The sequence below is a fragment of the Rhinoderma darwinii genome, chromosome 5, assembly GCF_050947455.1.
Source record: "Rhinoderma darwinii isolate aRhiDar2 chromosome 5, aRhiDar2.hap1, whole genome shotgun sequence".
In the NCBI taxonomy this organism is placed as follows: domain Eukaryota; kingdom Metazoa; phylum Chordata; class Amphibia; order Anura; family Rhinodermatidae; genus Rhinoderma; species Rhinoderma darwinii.
Window position 1 is genome coordinate 224418739 of NC_134691.1, and position 15184 is coordinate 224433922.

The following is a 15184-nucleotide window of genomic DNA, read 5'->3' on the forward strand; positions in this document are numbered from 1 at the left end:
AGTATCACACATGATTGGATTAGATATAGGGCCCAGCAGACAGCATCACACATGATGGGATTAGATACAGTGGCTCAGAAGACAGTATCACACATGATTGGATTAGATATAGGGCCCAGCAGACAGTATCACACATGATTGCATTAGATACAGTGGCTCAGCAGACAGTATCACACATGATAGGATTAGATACAGTGGCTCAGCAGACAGTATCACATATGATTGGATTAGATATAGGGCCCAGCAGACAGTATCACACATGATGGGATTAGATACAGTGGCTCATTAGACAGTATCACACATGATAGGATTAGACACAGTGGCTCAGTAGACAGTATCACACATGATTGGATTAGATATAGGGCCCAGCAGACAGTATCTCACATGATAGGATTAGATATAGGGCCCAGCAGACAGTATCACACATGATAGGATTAGATATAGGGCCCAGCAGACAGTATCACACATGATGGGATTAGATTCAGTGGCTAAGCAGACAGTATCACACATGATTGGATTAGATATAGGGCGCATCAGACAGTATCACACATGATAGGATTAGTTATAGGGCCCAGTAGACCGTATCACACATGATTGGATTAGATATAGGGCCCAGCAGACAGTATCACACATGATAGGATTAGATATAGGGCCCAGCAGACAGTATCGCACATGATGGGATTAGATTCAGTGGCTAAGCAGACAGTATCACACATGATTGGATTAGATACACATACCACATACTCCCACATTAACTTTACCGAAGTGTCTTGAGAGTGAATAGACATAGCCTCCAGCCAGGACGCGATGTCTATTCACACTCCCGACACTTCGGTAACATTTCTGTGAATGACAGCACATCGGGATCTCGCGAGATCACCCTGTGCTGTGTGAGTTAAGTCCCACAGAAACTTTACAGAAGTGTCGGAAGTGTGAATAGACATCACTGACACAAACTGAAACCAAAGATTTCTATTTCCATCACCATTGATTTAGACTACGGTATGCATCCCGTCAAAGCGACAAAACCCTTGCACAACGGAGACAAACTGAAACCATTGGCACCAGATCCGTCACCATTGAAATCAATGGTGATGGAAACGGAAAACTTTCGTTTCAGTTTGTGTCAGTCAGGGTTCCGTTCCGATGGAAAGCTCAGACGGAACGGAGCCCTGACGCAGATGTGAACGAAGCCTAACACTGGCAAAAAGCAGCTTTTTTTGTGCCAGGGTCTGTGTGGAGTGGAGATGGAATTTTTTTTTTTTTACATTTGTGGCTTTTGAAAAAGTTGCATATTTAGGTCTAAGCCACACCCACTTTTCACTCCACTTTTTCAAACTGACGTACGTGGCATTAAAGGGGTTGTCCAGGAAAAAAAAAAATTTGAAAAAATGTCCCCCAGCCTTGATTTGCCTTCCCTAATACCCCCTATTAAACTTCTAACCAGTTTCTGTTTGATTTCCATCGTCACTGCTGCTTTTTCTGTTTGTTTACATCCCTTGCTGTTTGTTTACATCCCTTACTGGCTGTTTCCTGTCTTGTAACACACCATACCCATGATCCCCGGCTGCATCTGAGGAGACAGTTGCATCCTCCCCCTTCCTCCAAAGCACCTCAGCTATTTGCATACTGCCACGCCCCTCTATGGTCACATGGTCCTTCCCTGCTCTAATTACAGATTACAGGCAGACGCTCCCTCCCTGCACACAGTCTGAGGCCGGATTACACCAGCGTGTGCCTTTTGCTTGCGCAAAAAACATGTCGTTTTGTGCGCGCAAAAGGTACATAACAGCTCCGTGTGTCAGCAGCGTATGATGCATGGCTGCGTGATTTTCGCGCAGCCGCCATCATTATGACACTCCGTTTGTATGTTTGTAAACAGAAAAGCACGTGGTGCTTTTCTGTTTTCATTCATACTTTTTACTGCTGTTGCGCGAATCACGCGCGTACCACGGAAGTGCTTCCGTGTGCTGCGATTGATTTTCACGCACCCATTGACTTCAATGGGTGCGTGATGCGCAAACACACAAATATCGGACATGTCGTGACTTTTACGCAGCGGACACACGCTGCATGAAACTCACAGACAGTCTGCACGGCCCCATAGACTAATATAGTTCCGTGCAAGGCGCGTAAAAAGAACGCGCGTTGCACGGACGTATTACACGTTCGTCTGAATAAGCCCTTACAGTAATAATCATCATTATCCTTTGTGCCTCCATCTATCCCTGATCTAAGTCCAGGCACCCATCTCCCTCCCCCGCCCCTTCCACAGCCTGATAAATGTCAGGGTATGTTCACAGGCAAAGACGTCTCAAAATACGGAGCCGTTTTCAAGAGAAAACAGCTCCTGATTTTCAGAAGTTTTTTGTGCAAATCGCGATTTTCGCTGCGTTTTTTACGCCCGTTTTTGGAGCTTTTTTCACTACAGTCTATGGAAGACGGCTCCAAAAACGTCTCAAGAGGCTTCCTGCACTTCTTTTTCGCGGTCGTTTTTTTATGTGTAAAAAAACACATAAAAAAACGCTCCTAAGGAACAGAACGCCGTTTTCCCATTGAAATCAATGGGCAGATGTTTGGAGGCGTTCTGCTTCGGATTTTTCGGGAGTTTACGGCCCGAAAAACGGACGAAAATAGGCCGTGTGAACATGCCCTAAGTCTGCCCACTCCACCGAAGTCCGACATCTTGGTACACACAATCCAGTCAGCACATTTACCTCACCTGCTGCTGGATCTGTTCCAATAGATCCTGTATTAGGCCCTGTTCACACTGAGTTTTTTTGCTGGCAGAAAATTCTGCATCAAGATTCTGTCTTGAATTTGGAGGCAGATTTTGACCTGCCTGCACGCCGTTTGCCACGTTTTTTGTCCGCGGCCATTGAGGGAAAAAGAAGCGACATGCCCTATCTTCGGGCGTTTACTCCTCTGACCTCCCTCTGACATCTATGGGAGGCAGAGAAAGCGTTTTTTGCAGCGTTTTTGCCCGTTGCGCTCAATGCCCGCGGGCGAAAATCGTGGCAAACGGCGTGGAGGCAGATCAAAATCTGGCTGAAAATTCAAGCGAAATTTTGAGGCAGAATTTTCTGCCTGCAAATAACTGTGTGAACAGGGCCTTAGGCTATGTTCACACGGGGTATTTTGCCGAGTTTTTTGACGCGGAAACCGCGTCGCAAAACTCGGCAGAAACGGCCCGAGAACGCCTCCCATTGATTTCAATGGGAGGCGTCGGCGTCTTTTTCCCGCGAGCTGTAAAACTGCCTCGCGGGAAAAAGAAGCGACATGCCCTATCTTCGGGCGCTTCCGCCTCTGACCTCCCATTGACTTCAATGGGAGGCAGGAGAAAGCGTATTTCTCGCTGTTTTATGCCCGCGGCGCTCAATGGCCGCGGGCGAAAAACGGCGCGATAATTGCCGCGAAAATCGGCGTGCAGGGAGAGGAATATCTGACTCAAAGTTCCAAACTGAATTTTGAGGCAGATATTCCTCCCCCAAAATACTCTGTGTGAACATAGCCTTACAGTGAAACAAACGCCAAACACTACTCCAAACAATGGTAAAAAGCTTCTTTTTTTTTTACATAATTTACTATAAATGTATGTAAGGCCCCATACACACTAACGTGCTTTTGTGGGCGCAATTCCCCCGAAAATCCACTAGAGAATTGCGGCCCCATTCACTACCTTCTATAGATACTGCCACAGCCCTCCTGTAGGTAATGCCACACAGCCCCCTGTAGGTAAGGCCACACAGCCCCCCTGTAGGTAAGGCCACACAGCCCCCCTGTAGGTAATGCCACACAGCCCCCTGTACGTAATGCCACACAGCCCCCCTGTAGGTAATGCCACACAGCCCCCTGTAGGTAATGCCACACAGCCCCCCTGTAGGTAATGCCACACAGCCCCCCTGTAGGTAATGCCACACAGTCCCCCTGTAGGTAATGCCACACAGTCCCCCTGTAGGTAATGCCACACAGTCCCCCTGTAGGTAATGCCACACAGTCCCCCTGTAGGTAATGCCACACAGCCCCCCTGTAGGTAATGCCACACAGCCCCCCTGTACGTAATGCCACACAGCCCCCCTGTAGGTAATGCCACACAGCCCCCCTGTAGGTAATGCCACACAGCCCCCCTGTAGGTAATGCCACACAGCCCCCCTGTAGGTAATGCCACACAGCCCCCCTGTAGGAAATGCCACACAGCCCCCCTGTAGGAAATGCCACACAGCCCCCCTGTAGGTAATGCCACACAGCCCCCCTGTAGGTAATGCCACACAGCCCCCCTGTAGGTAATGCCACACAGCACCCCTGTAGGTAATGCCACACAGCCCCCCTGTAGGTAATGCCACACAGCCCCGCTGTAGGTAATGCCACACAGCCCCGCTGTAGGTAATGCCACACAGCCCCCCTGTAGGTAATGCCACACAGCTCCCCTGTAGGTAATGCCACACAGCCCCCCTGTAGGTAATGCCACACAGCCCCCCTGTAGGTAATGCCACACAGCCCCCCTGTAGGCAATGCCACACATCCCCCTTGTAGGCAGTGCCACACAGCCCCCTGTAAGTAATGCCACACAGCCCCCTGTAAGTAATGCCACATAGCCCCCCCTGTAGGTAATGCCACATAGCCCCCCCTGTAGGTAATGCCACATAGCCCCCCTGTAGGTAATGCCACATAGCCCCCCCCTGTAGGTAATGCCACATAGCCCCCCCTGTAAGTAATGCCACATAGCCCCCCCTGTAGGTAATGCCACATAGCCCCCCCTGTAGGTAATGCCACATAGACCCCCCTGTAGGTAATGCCACATAGACCCCCCTGTAGGTAATGCCACATAGCCCCCCCTGTAGGTAATGCCACATAGCCCCCCCTGTAGGTAATGCCACATAGCCCCCCCTGTAGGTAATGCCACCCTCCGTAGGGGACGGCTCTGGAGAAATCCCTCACTTCACTGTCCATATATGAACAGTGAAGTGAGGTACTTCTCCTGGAACGGAATCCCCGGCTACATCGGCGGGGATTCCGCTTCAGAAGTCCTGACGTCACTGTCCATATATGGACACAGTGAAGTCAGTGACTTCTCCTGGAGCGGAATCCCCGGCCACATCGGCGGGGATTCCGCTTCAGAAGTCCTGACGTCACTGTCCATATATGGACACAGTGAAGTCTGTGACTTCTCCTGGAGCGGAATCCCCAATCCCGGGTTTGGGGATTCCGCTCCTACAGTGAGCAAATAAACACCCTCCTCCTCCTCCTCACATGCGCTTCGGACTGTGAGGAGGAGGAGAGAGCGAGCTACGGCAGACACGGCCGTCACAGTGCACACCGACACCACATATTAAGACTTGCGCATGCGCAATGAAACACTGCTGCTGAAGACACAGCCATATCATTTAACAGAGCATGCGTGGTAGTGTCAACCACGCATGCTCTAAGCAGATGGGGAAAACACGTGGTACAGTTACGTCATTTATGACGTAACCGTACACTGTGAAAACCGGAAACCGCAAACCGGAAGTTAGGCGCGAATGGACGGGTATGCACAGGAAGTATATTGTTTAGTTTAATTAAAAGTAATTTTTTACTTCCGGAAAACCCCTTTAAAGGAACAGTGTCACCACAATTTTTTTTTTTATATGTTAAAGATGTTAGTGCTTTATTAAAAACGTTTGGATTAATTTGTGTGTTTGTGTGTTACTTTTTCTTATTTTTACACTTTTTCTTCCCTATGGGGGCTGCCATTATTTTTCCATTTCTGTATGTGTCGATTAACGACACATACAGACATGGAATACGGCAGCTCCAGTCCCATAGGGACTGCGAACGGGGCCCGTTCCATCCACTAACATGTACGCCGCTGTGAGGGAACGGCGCATGCGCCGCTCCCACACAGTTCAATTTGAAATGCGCGCCGTCCGGCACCATTTTCCTGTGGACCGGAAGTCGCGGCTGGACAGTAAGATGACTACTTCCGGTCGCGGCTTCCGGACTTGTGCACATGGAACAGCGGCAGCAGACGGAGCGGATGGACCGGAGGGAGCGGCGGCGACTGGAGCAGGTAAGGGATTTCTATGTATGTTTGTGTTTCAGTGTGTTTTACTACTGTATGTAAACCTTCTACACTGTGTGTTAGCTCAAAAAATGGCGACACACAGTGTAGGAGGTTAGACCGTTCAAACCCCTCGTTTCTCCCGGCACTAGCCAGGATAAAGGAGGGGGGATGCTGAGAGCTCACTAGAGCGAGGGCTTTTTACCCAATTTTGCAGCATAAAGCAATGTGGTTGCTTTACCACATGCAATGCTGCAATTTTGGGAATGGCTCCATCTAGTGACCTGCAATGGGAAATATTATAAATTAGAATCCAATTGAATCCAATTTATAATATTTCCTGACTCGTGAAAAAAAAAAAAAAATTAGAACAATGTTTAATCACCTATACACTAATTGTTTAACTAAAAAAAAAAACAAAACATGTTTTGCTGGCAACACATTCCCTTTAAAGGCTGTGAACATCTTTGAGGGTTTTTTTTTTTAATAAACCGGTCAGGGTGTTTTGTGTAACCTCTTAATTATTTTTATTCAAAATTTGTTTTACTTTTGAAGATACAGCTGCTCTGTATTGTCTATACAGAACAGCTGTATAGTTCGCCATTCCCTGAATCTGTCAGTCCCGCGGACCTAACGGGTTCAGTGACAGCGGTTCCTGCGTGTCCCTGACATGCAGGATCCACCTGTATTCTATTACATCTAAGTTATGAATTTACTGTAGATGTGATAACAGGTGGATCCTGCGTGTCAGAGATATGGAGGACCCGCCGACACTGAACAGGATTTAGCGCTAGATACAGCTGTTCTGTATGGAGAATACAGAGCAGCTGTATCTAGAAAAGTAAAACTAATTTAATAAAAAACTTACACTAAACACAGTGACTAATCTGTGTGTATATACACACACACACACACACACACACACACAAACACACACAGATATCCCAGAAACCACACTTTTTTCATCTTTACTACTGGAGTGCTGCAGAATTTATTTCTGGGATATTATATATATATATATATATATATATATATATATATATATATATATATATATAGTTACAGCAGAGCAAGCGTAATCTCGCAAGATCACGCTGTTAGGCCTCATTTACACGAGCGTATTATACGCGCGTGCGACGCGCGTGCTTTTCACGCGTGTCGTACGCACCTATAATAGTCTATGGGGCTGTTTAGACGATGCGTGAATTTTGCGCTGCGTGAGTGCGTTGCGTAAAACTCACGACATGTTCTATATTCTTGCGTTTTTCACGCAACACGCACCCATTGACTTCAATGGGTGCGTGAAAACAACGCATGCCACACGGACGGTCCTGCGTTGCATGCGCGAAAATCACGCAAGAGCTGTCAAAAGGATGAATGTAAACAGAAAAGCACCACGTGCTTTTCTGGTTACAAACATCCAAACGGAGTGTCAAATTAGAGATGAGCGCACCGAACTTCACCGGGTTCGGCCGAACTCGTTTTGACCGAACCCGGCAAAAAATGTTCGGGTACGCGACGTCAGGAGACTGCCCACGGTGCTCAAAGACTTAAACTGTTTCAGCACCATGGACAGTGACTTTCTATCACAATATACATATACGTGTAAAAAAAACCAGAAGTTTGGACTTACCGATAAGTCCCGGCTCCTTCCTCCAGTCCGACCTCCCGGGATGACAATTCAGGCCAAGTGACAGCTGCAGCCAATCACAGGCCAAGCACAGGCTGCAGCCAATCACAGGCTGCAGCGGTCTCATGGCCTGCCGCGTCATCCTGGGAGGTGGGGCCGGATGACAAGAGAGGGACGCGTCACCAAGGCAACGGCCGGGAGACCGGACTGGAGGAAGCAGGCAGGTCATGGTAAGTTTGAACGTCTTTTTTTATTCACAGGTTGGTGTATATTGTGATCGGCATTCACTGTCGAGGGTGCTGAAAGAGTTACTGCCGATCAGTTAGCTCTTTCAGCACCTTGGACAGTGACGGGCGTCGACTACCTCATCTCTATGATGGCGGCTGCGTGAAAATCACGCAGCCGCGCATCATACACGGATGACACACAGAGCTGTCAAATGCCTTTTGCGCGCGCAAAACGCAGCGTTTTTTGCGCGCGCAAAACGCACACGCTCGTGTAAATCCGGCCTAAATGACAGGTTACAACGAGATTACGCTTGCTCTGCTGTAGCTACTACAGAAACAGTAACGAAGTGTCGGGATTGTGAATAGACATCCTGTGGAATGTCTTTTCACTGTCTCAACACTTCAGTATCGTTAATGTGTTAGTATAAGACAGCACATAGCGATCTGAAAGGATTCCTATGCACTGACTAAATGAATGGAGAGGAGTGCATGATGCTGATTGGTCAGCGTCATACACTCCCCTGTACAACGCCCACTTGGTCAATAGTAAAACACGCCAAGTTGTCCATTGAGAAACTAATTAGCATAAAGCTAAAATCGCTAATAACATGGTGAAAATAGATCGTTTTTCTAAATAAAAAGCACTGCTGTCATCTACATTATAGCGCTCATCTCCTTATTTAGAAGATAGGCCACTTATAATGTGGTGACAGAGTAACGAAGTGCAGGGATTGTGAATAGACATCCCGTGGAATGTCTATTCACTGTCTAAACACTTCAGTATTGTTAATGTGTTAGTATAAGACAGCACATAGCGATCTAAAAGGATTCCTATGTGCTGCCTAAATGAATGGGGAGGAGTGCATGATGCTGATTGGTCAGCGTCATACACTCCCCTGTAATACGCCCACTTGGTCTAAAGAAAAAATACGCCCACTTGGGCATTAAACAACTCATTAGCATAAATCTGAAATCGTTAATAAAGTGGTGAAAATAGCTTGTTTTATTAAATAAAAAGCACTGCTGTCACCTACATTATAGCGCCGATCTCCTTATGTAGGAGACAGGGCACTTATAATGTGGTGACAGAGCCTCTTTAATAACCACACAGCAGTTATGACAAAAAACACCAAAAAAGGTGCAAATACATTGATATATGTGGCCCAGGGCTGTACCCACCCAACCAAAAAAACATTGCGAATATGTTGTGTCAAAGTAATGTGTCCAGTGATAACATTATCTACTGGTCTGAACACAGCACAGCCAATTTTCAGATGCATAACACAGCTGATTAAGAACAGAATCTACAATAATCAATCATATTTTGAGGGAGAAGGAGTAATAATAAACATTTAACACATTACCTTTTCCCCACAGAAGAAAGGAGTCAGGGAGACTAAGGAAGGACAACAGCTGTCTAGTCCTTTTCAGGAACAATACAGCCACTGAGTTCTGTATTTGCATACTCCTATAAAACCTTGTCTTGAGTTTCAGTCTCCTGATGTCAAAGCAGAGAAATCACCATAAAGTTTCGGTTTCATTTTCTGACAAAGTATCTGTATTTGAGAAGGCCTAAAGCCACACAAACATTGCACTATTTAACCCATACACGACTGACAAGGCATTAAACATACAGTATTTTTATAGCCTGCACTCTTTACAAACAGTAGGTAAAGAGGCACTTCATTCACAAAGGTATCAACTGTTATTAAAACCACACAGTGGTCTGGAGCATTTTCATAAATGTATTTTTATGAATTTATATTAACCCCTTCCCGTCATCCGCCATATATATACGGCGCACGTTGGGTGGGGGGAGTATGGAGCGGGCTCCATAGAACAAGCATGTCGGCTGTATCTTACAGCCAATACTTCAGTGTAACGAACGCGATAGCGCTCGTTTAACCCGTTAAATGCCGCGGTTAAAGGGCTTCATACGAGAGTGTCAGCGTCACAATATACTGCAATATATTAGTAGTGCAGTAGATCATGCAAGCAATCTAACGATCACTGGTTCAAGTCCCCTAGGGGGACAAGTATAAAATATATATATATAGTTACATAGTAAGTTCGGTTGAAAAAAAGACACATGTCCATCAAGTTCAACCAAGGGATGGGAAAAGGGAAGGGAAACATTTCTACACATAGGAGCTAATATTTTTTTGTTCTAGGAAATTATCTGAGCTTTTTTAAAGCCATCTACTGTCCCTGCTGTGACCATCTCCTGCGGTAGGCTATTCCATAGATGCACAGTTCTCACAGTAAAGAAGGCTTGTAAAAGATAGTTTTTTTAATATAAAAAATAAATAAATATATATATATATATATATACACACACACACACACACATATATATATATATAACAAGTTCAAATAACCCTTTTCCCAAATGCACAATGTAAAAAATATAAAAATTTAACATAACTGGTATTGACACGTCTGTAAATCTGAACTATTGCAATATATCATTATTTAGTTCGCACGGTGAATACCGTAAAAAATGTATGTACCCCAAAATGGTACCAATAGAAACTACAGCTCGCCCCGCAAAAAATAAACCCTAATAACGTTCAATTAACGGAAAAAAAAAACCAGTTATGGCTTTCAGAATGTGGGGACAAAACGCAAAATTTCTAACAATCAGTTTTTTCCTTGTAAAATAGTAAAACATAAAAAAAACTATATAAATTTGGTATCGCCGGAATCGTATTGACCCACAGAATAAAGGTAACATGTCGTTTTTACCGCGCGCGAACTCTGTAAAAGCAAACCCCCCTAAAAGCTTGAGGAATTGCTGTTTTTTTCCTATTCCACTCCACAAATATTTTTTCCCCAGTTTCCCACTACATTATATGGTACAATAAATAGTGCTGTAATAATCTACAACTCATCGCGCAAAAAACAAGCCCTCGTACGGCAATATTGATGAGAAATAAAAATAAAAACGTATGGATTTTGGAAGGTGTGAAGGAAAAAACAAAAGTGAAGATCTGAAAAATCGCTGCAGTGGGAAAGGGTTAAAGAGATTTTCTAGGACTTCGATATTGATGGCCTACCCTTGGTGAAGATTTGTTGAGTGAAGAGGCCGCAGCCCTCCAGTCTGCACCGCACCCCTTTATTGTTTGCCAGGCACAGCACTGTACATTTTGTACTGGTTGTGCATGGTACTGCAGCTTAGTCCTGCTATACCAGGCACAGCAGCTACAAAATGTATGGTGCTGTGTGCCTAGTAAACAACGTGGGGCCCATTCAGTCAGCTGATTGGAGGGGGTGCTGCCTAAGGATAGGCAATCAATATCTAAGGACAACCTGTGTGCATGCATGCATGTTGCTGGCACAGAGGGGAGTATTAACCACTTCATACAGTTAAAAGGATTGTCCGAGATTAGAAAATAAGTTTGTTCGTTTTTTTTTCTCTTCTCATGAAGCAGCTTAACTCTTGCTCATGGCTTTGTCTGGTATTGGAGCTTAGACCTATCCAAGTGAATGGGGCTCAGCTGTTATACCGGACACAAACTATAGACAAGAGTTGAGCGGTTTCTAAAAACACAAAATAAAAAAACAATAGCAGACCCTTTTTCCAAGACAACCCCTAAGGTTCAGTTCACAAATTGTGACAAATACTGTGGTTTTTTCGCAACGGAATACAACAGAAAATACAGTAGCAGAAAAGTGGATGAGATAAAACAAATCTCATCCTCACGCTGCGTAAATACTGAGCGGAAAAATACGCTCAGAAATTGACCTGCAGTGCAGTTTTATTCCGCAGCATGTCAATTGTATTTGCATAAACGCTGCTAATTTGTGGCGGTTTTCACCACTGAATTCCGTGGGGAGGTAAATCCCGCAACAAATAGCAGTTGTTGCGGTTTTGCGGCAAGTTCGCAGCGATCCCACCGCAAAAAACGCAACTCGGAGAAAAAAATAACATACTTGCCCAGAATTCTGTGTTCCTCACTCCAGCGTGACCTCCTGGGATGACATTTTATCCCATGTTGTCAGCTGCAGCCAATCACAGGCTGTAGCGGCGGTCACATGGGATGAAACGTCATCCCATGAGGCCAGAACGCCAGCCTCCTGGGATGACGTTTCATCGCATGTGACCGCCGCTGCAGTCATTCAAAGGCTACAGCGGTCTCCTGAGATGAAACGTCATCACAGGAGGATGGCCTACTAGCAGGCCGGCTAAGTGCTGCAGTTTTTCGGCCGGAATTCCTTACGGTGCACAGGACGGATACGCTGCGTGCATTTACGCAGCGTATACGTCCCATGTGAACTCAGCCTAAGGCTACATGAACAAGTTGCGTATTTTGCTACATGCACAAGTTGCGTATTTTGTGGCAGAAAATACGCTGCAAAACCGCAAGAAATTTGCAGGTAAAACCCGCGGATTTGTGTGATTTTCCACAGCACAAGGCAGATTGAATTCGCAAGCAGAAACGCAAGATAAATTAACATGCTGCGGATTGTAAAAATGCACCGTAGGTCAAATCCTTGCAGCAAAACCGCATGTAATACGCATCATGTGCATTCACCCTAAGGCTACATGCACACTTCACTGCGGAAAAGAAAGATGTGGCTGCAAGAAATTCGCAGACAAAAAAACGCACGTGCATTATTGATGCGTTTTGCTGCGTAAATCGCGTTTTAATGCTGCAGCTTTTGTAGCATATTTCTGTAGAACTACAGGGATATAATTTGCAAGCGGAATCAATTTACATGCCGCGGTTTCGAAAATATGCACCCGGGTCAATTTACGTCCCGAAAAATACCGCAGCATTGACATGAGATTACCTGGAATCTCAAAGTCTATGCTGGTACTGTATTACGCTGCGGTTTTGCCCCATGCAAATACGCGCGGCAAAACCGCACGTAATATGCATCGTGTGCATTGACCCTAAGGCTGGGTTCACACGACCATGTTACGTCCGTAATGTACGGAACGTATTTCGGCCGGAAGACCCGGACCCAACACAGTGCAGGGAGCCGGGCTCCTAGCATCATAGTGATGTATGACGCTAGGAGTCCCTGCCTCTCTGCAGGACAACTGTCCCGTACTGTAATCCTGTTTTCAGTACGGGACAGTAGTTCCACGCAGAGGCAGGGACTCCTAGCGTCGTACATCACTATGATGCTAGGAGCCCGGCTCCCTGCACTGAGTTCGGTCCGGGTCTTCCGGCCGAAATACGTTCTGTACATTACGGACGTAACATGGTCGTGTGAACCCAGCCTTAAGGCCCGGATCACACACCGTTTTGATGCAGTTTTTGGCTCCGTTTTTATTAACCAAATCCAGACGTGGATCCTAAAGGAAGGAAATGTATAAAGAAAGGACCGATGCTTCTCCTTTCTTGTGTGTCCACTTCTGTGTTTGGCTAAAAAAAAAAAACAGAGCCAAAACTGCCAGAAAAACTGCATCAAAACGGTGTGTGTGATCCTGGCATTAAGATTTTATTTTGATGGAAAGAAAAAGTCCTGCTTCCCCCGTCCGCACAGAGTGATTGACAGCGCTCACTGCATACAAGCTCATACAGGAAAACCTTTCAATCACTTTGTGCAGGTGAGGTTTTCTCGTTGTTGCATATAAGGCAGCATAGAAGACCTGAGAGAGACCCTTTCATTTATAGTAGGGCATACATTATTGGCTATAACACGTCAGCTGCGGCACCTCAGGAGCTTCAGTAACTCATTGAATAGCATGCACTACTTTTTTGTTTTTTTAAACAACAAGTCTGCAATCACCTGCAGAAGTGTGTATTAGGCTACATGCACACGTTGCGTAATTTCATGCCGAAAATCCACAGGTGTACGCACGTATTTCCACAGCCAAAACCGAACCTAATGGTGCATTCTGTGATGCGTTTTTAGGTGCGGTATTTACATTTTGATGCGGAAATAGGTGAGGTTTTATGCTGCGTATTTTGGTGCATTTTCTTTAACCCCTTCAGGACTGAGACATTTTTTGATTTTTCATTTTTCACTCCCTGCGTTCCAAGTGCCACAACTTTTTTTATTTTTCCACCAAAGGAGAGCGGTTTGAGGGCTTATTTTTTGCGGGAGGAGTTTTCGTTTCTATTGGTAACATTTAAAGTACCATATAATGTACTGGGAAAATGAGTAAAAAATTGTTGCGGGCTGAAATTGTAAAAAACAGATTCCTCCATTGTTTTTTGGGTTTTCCTTTTCACAGCTTTCACCGTGCGGTAAAAACGACTTTTACTTTATTCCGCGGCTCAATACGATTACGGCGATACCAAATTAATATCGTTTTTTTAAATATATTTTACTGCTTTTAAAGACAAAGCTTTTAGTTTAAAAAAAAGTTGTGTCGCCACATTTGGAGAGCCGTAACTTTTTAATTTTTTCATATTTTTTGCGCGACGAGCTGTAGATTTTATCGGTATAATTTTTTGGTACATACAACATTTTGATCACTTTTTATTACATTATCTGAAGAGCTAAGTTACCAAAAAACTGCGATTTTGGTGGTTTAAATTTTTTACTTTTTACAGCATTCACCGAGCACATTAACCCTTTCCCCCTGCTTGCATTCTGGGCCCTAATGACTAAGCCATTTTTTACGTTTTTCCATCGTCACATTTGAAGAGCTTTAACTTTTTTATTTTTGGTTCGATATAGCTGTATAAGGTCTTGTTTTTTGCGGGACAAGCTGTACTTTTTAATAGCACCATTTTGGGGTACATATAATTTATACATTAACTTTTATTAACTTTTTTTGGGGGGGTAGAAGAAAACCTGAAATTTTGCCACTCTTTTGCGTCCTAAATCGACGCCGTTTACCGTCTGGTATAAATACCCCAATATCTTTATTCAGCGGGTTGTTACGATTGCAAAGATACCAAATTTGTATCGATTTTGTATATTTTACTACGTACACAGTAAAAACACTTTTTTTTCCAAAATTATTTGTTCTTGTGTCTCCATATTTGAAGAGCCATAACTATTTTATTGTTCCGCCGATGCAGTTGTATGATGGCTTGTTTTGCGGGACGACTTGTAGTTTTTATTGGTACCATTTGAGAGTAGATGCAACTTTTTGATCACTTTTTTTTAAAGTCAGGATTAACAGAAAACAGCAATTTTTCCATTGTTTTTTATTTTATTTTTTACAGCGTTCACCGTGCAGGTTAAATAATGTAATAGCTTTATAGTCGGGGGCGTTACGGACGCAGCAATACTAAATATGTGTAACTTTTTTGCTTTATTGTGGTTTTTCTTAATAGTAAAGCAATTTGTAAGGGGAAAAGCTGGGTTTTTCATTATTAG

The 15184-nt window shown here is 44.7% G+C and overlaps 1 protein-coding gene across 2 annotated transcripts in view; it reads right to left on the bottom strand.

Annotated features, from left to right (window-relative positions):
- Nucleotides 1-15184, bottom strand: part of TRANK1 (tetratricopeptide repeat and ankyrin repeat containing 1) — a 281007-nt gene that overhangs the window by 216280 nt on the left and 49543 nt on the right. The window contains exon 2 of one of the 2 annotated variants that reach the window (XM_075826965.1): nucleotides 9262-9395. The exons of the other annotated variant lie outside the window; for it this stretch is intronic. The gene's annotated coding sequence lies outside the window, so the exon portion shown is untranslated. The remainder of the gene's footprint in view (nucleotides 1-9261; nucleotides 9396-15184) is intronic. 2 annotated transcript variants of the gene reach the window in all.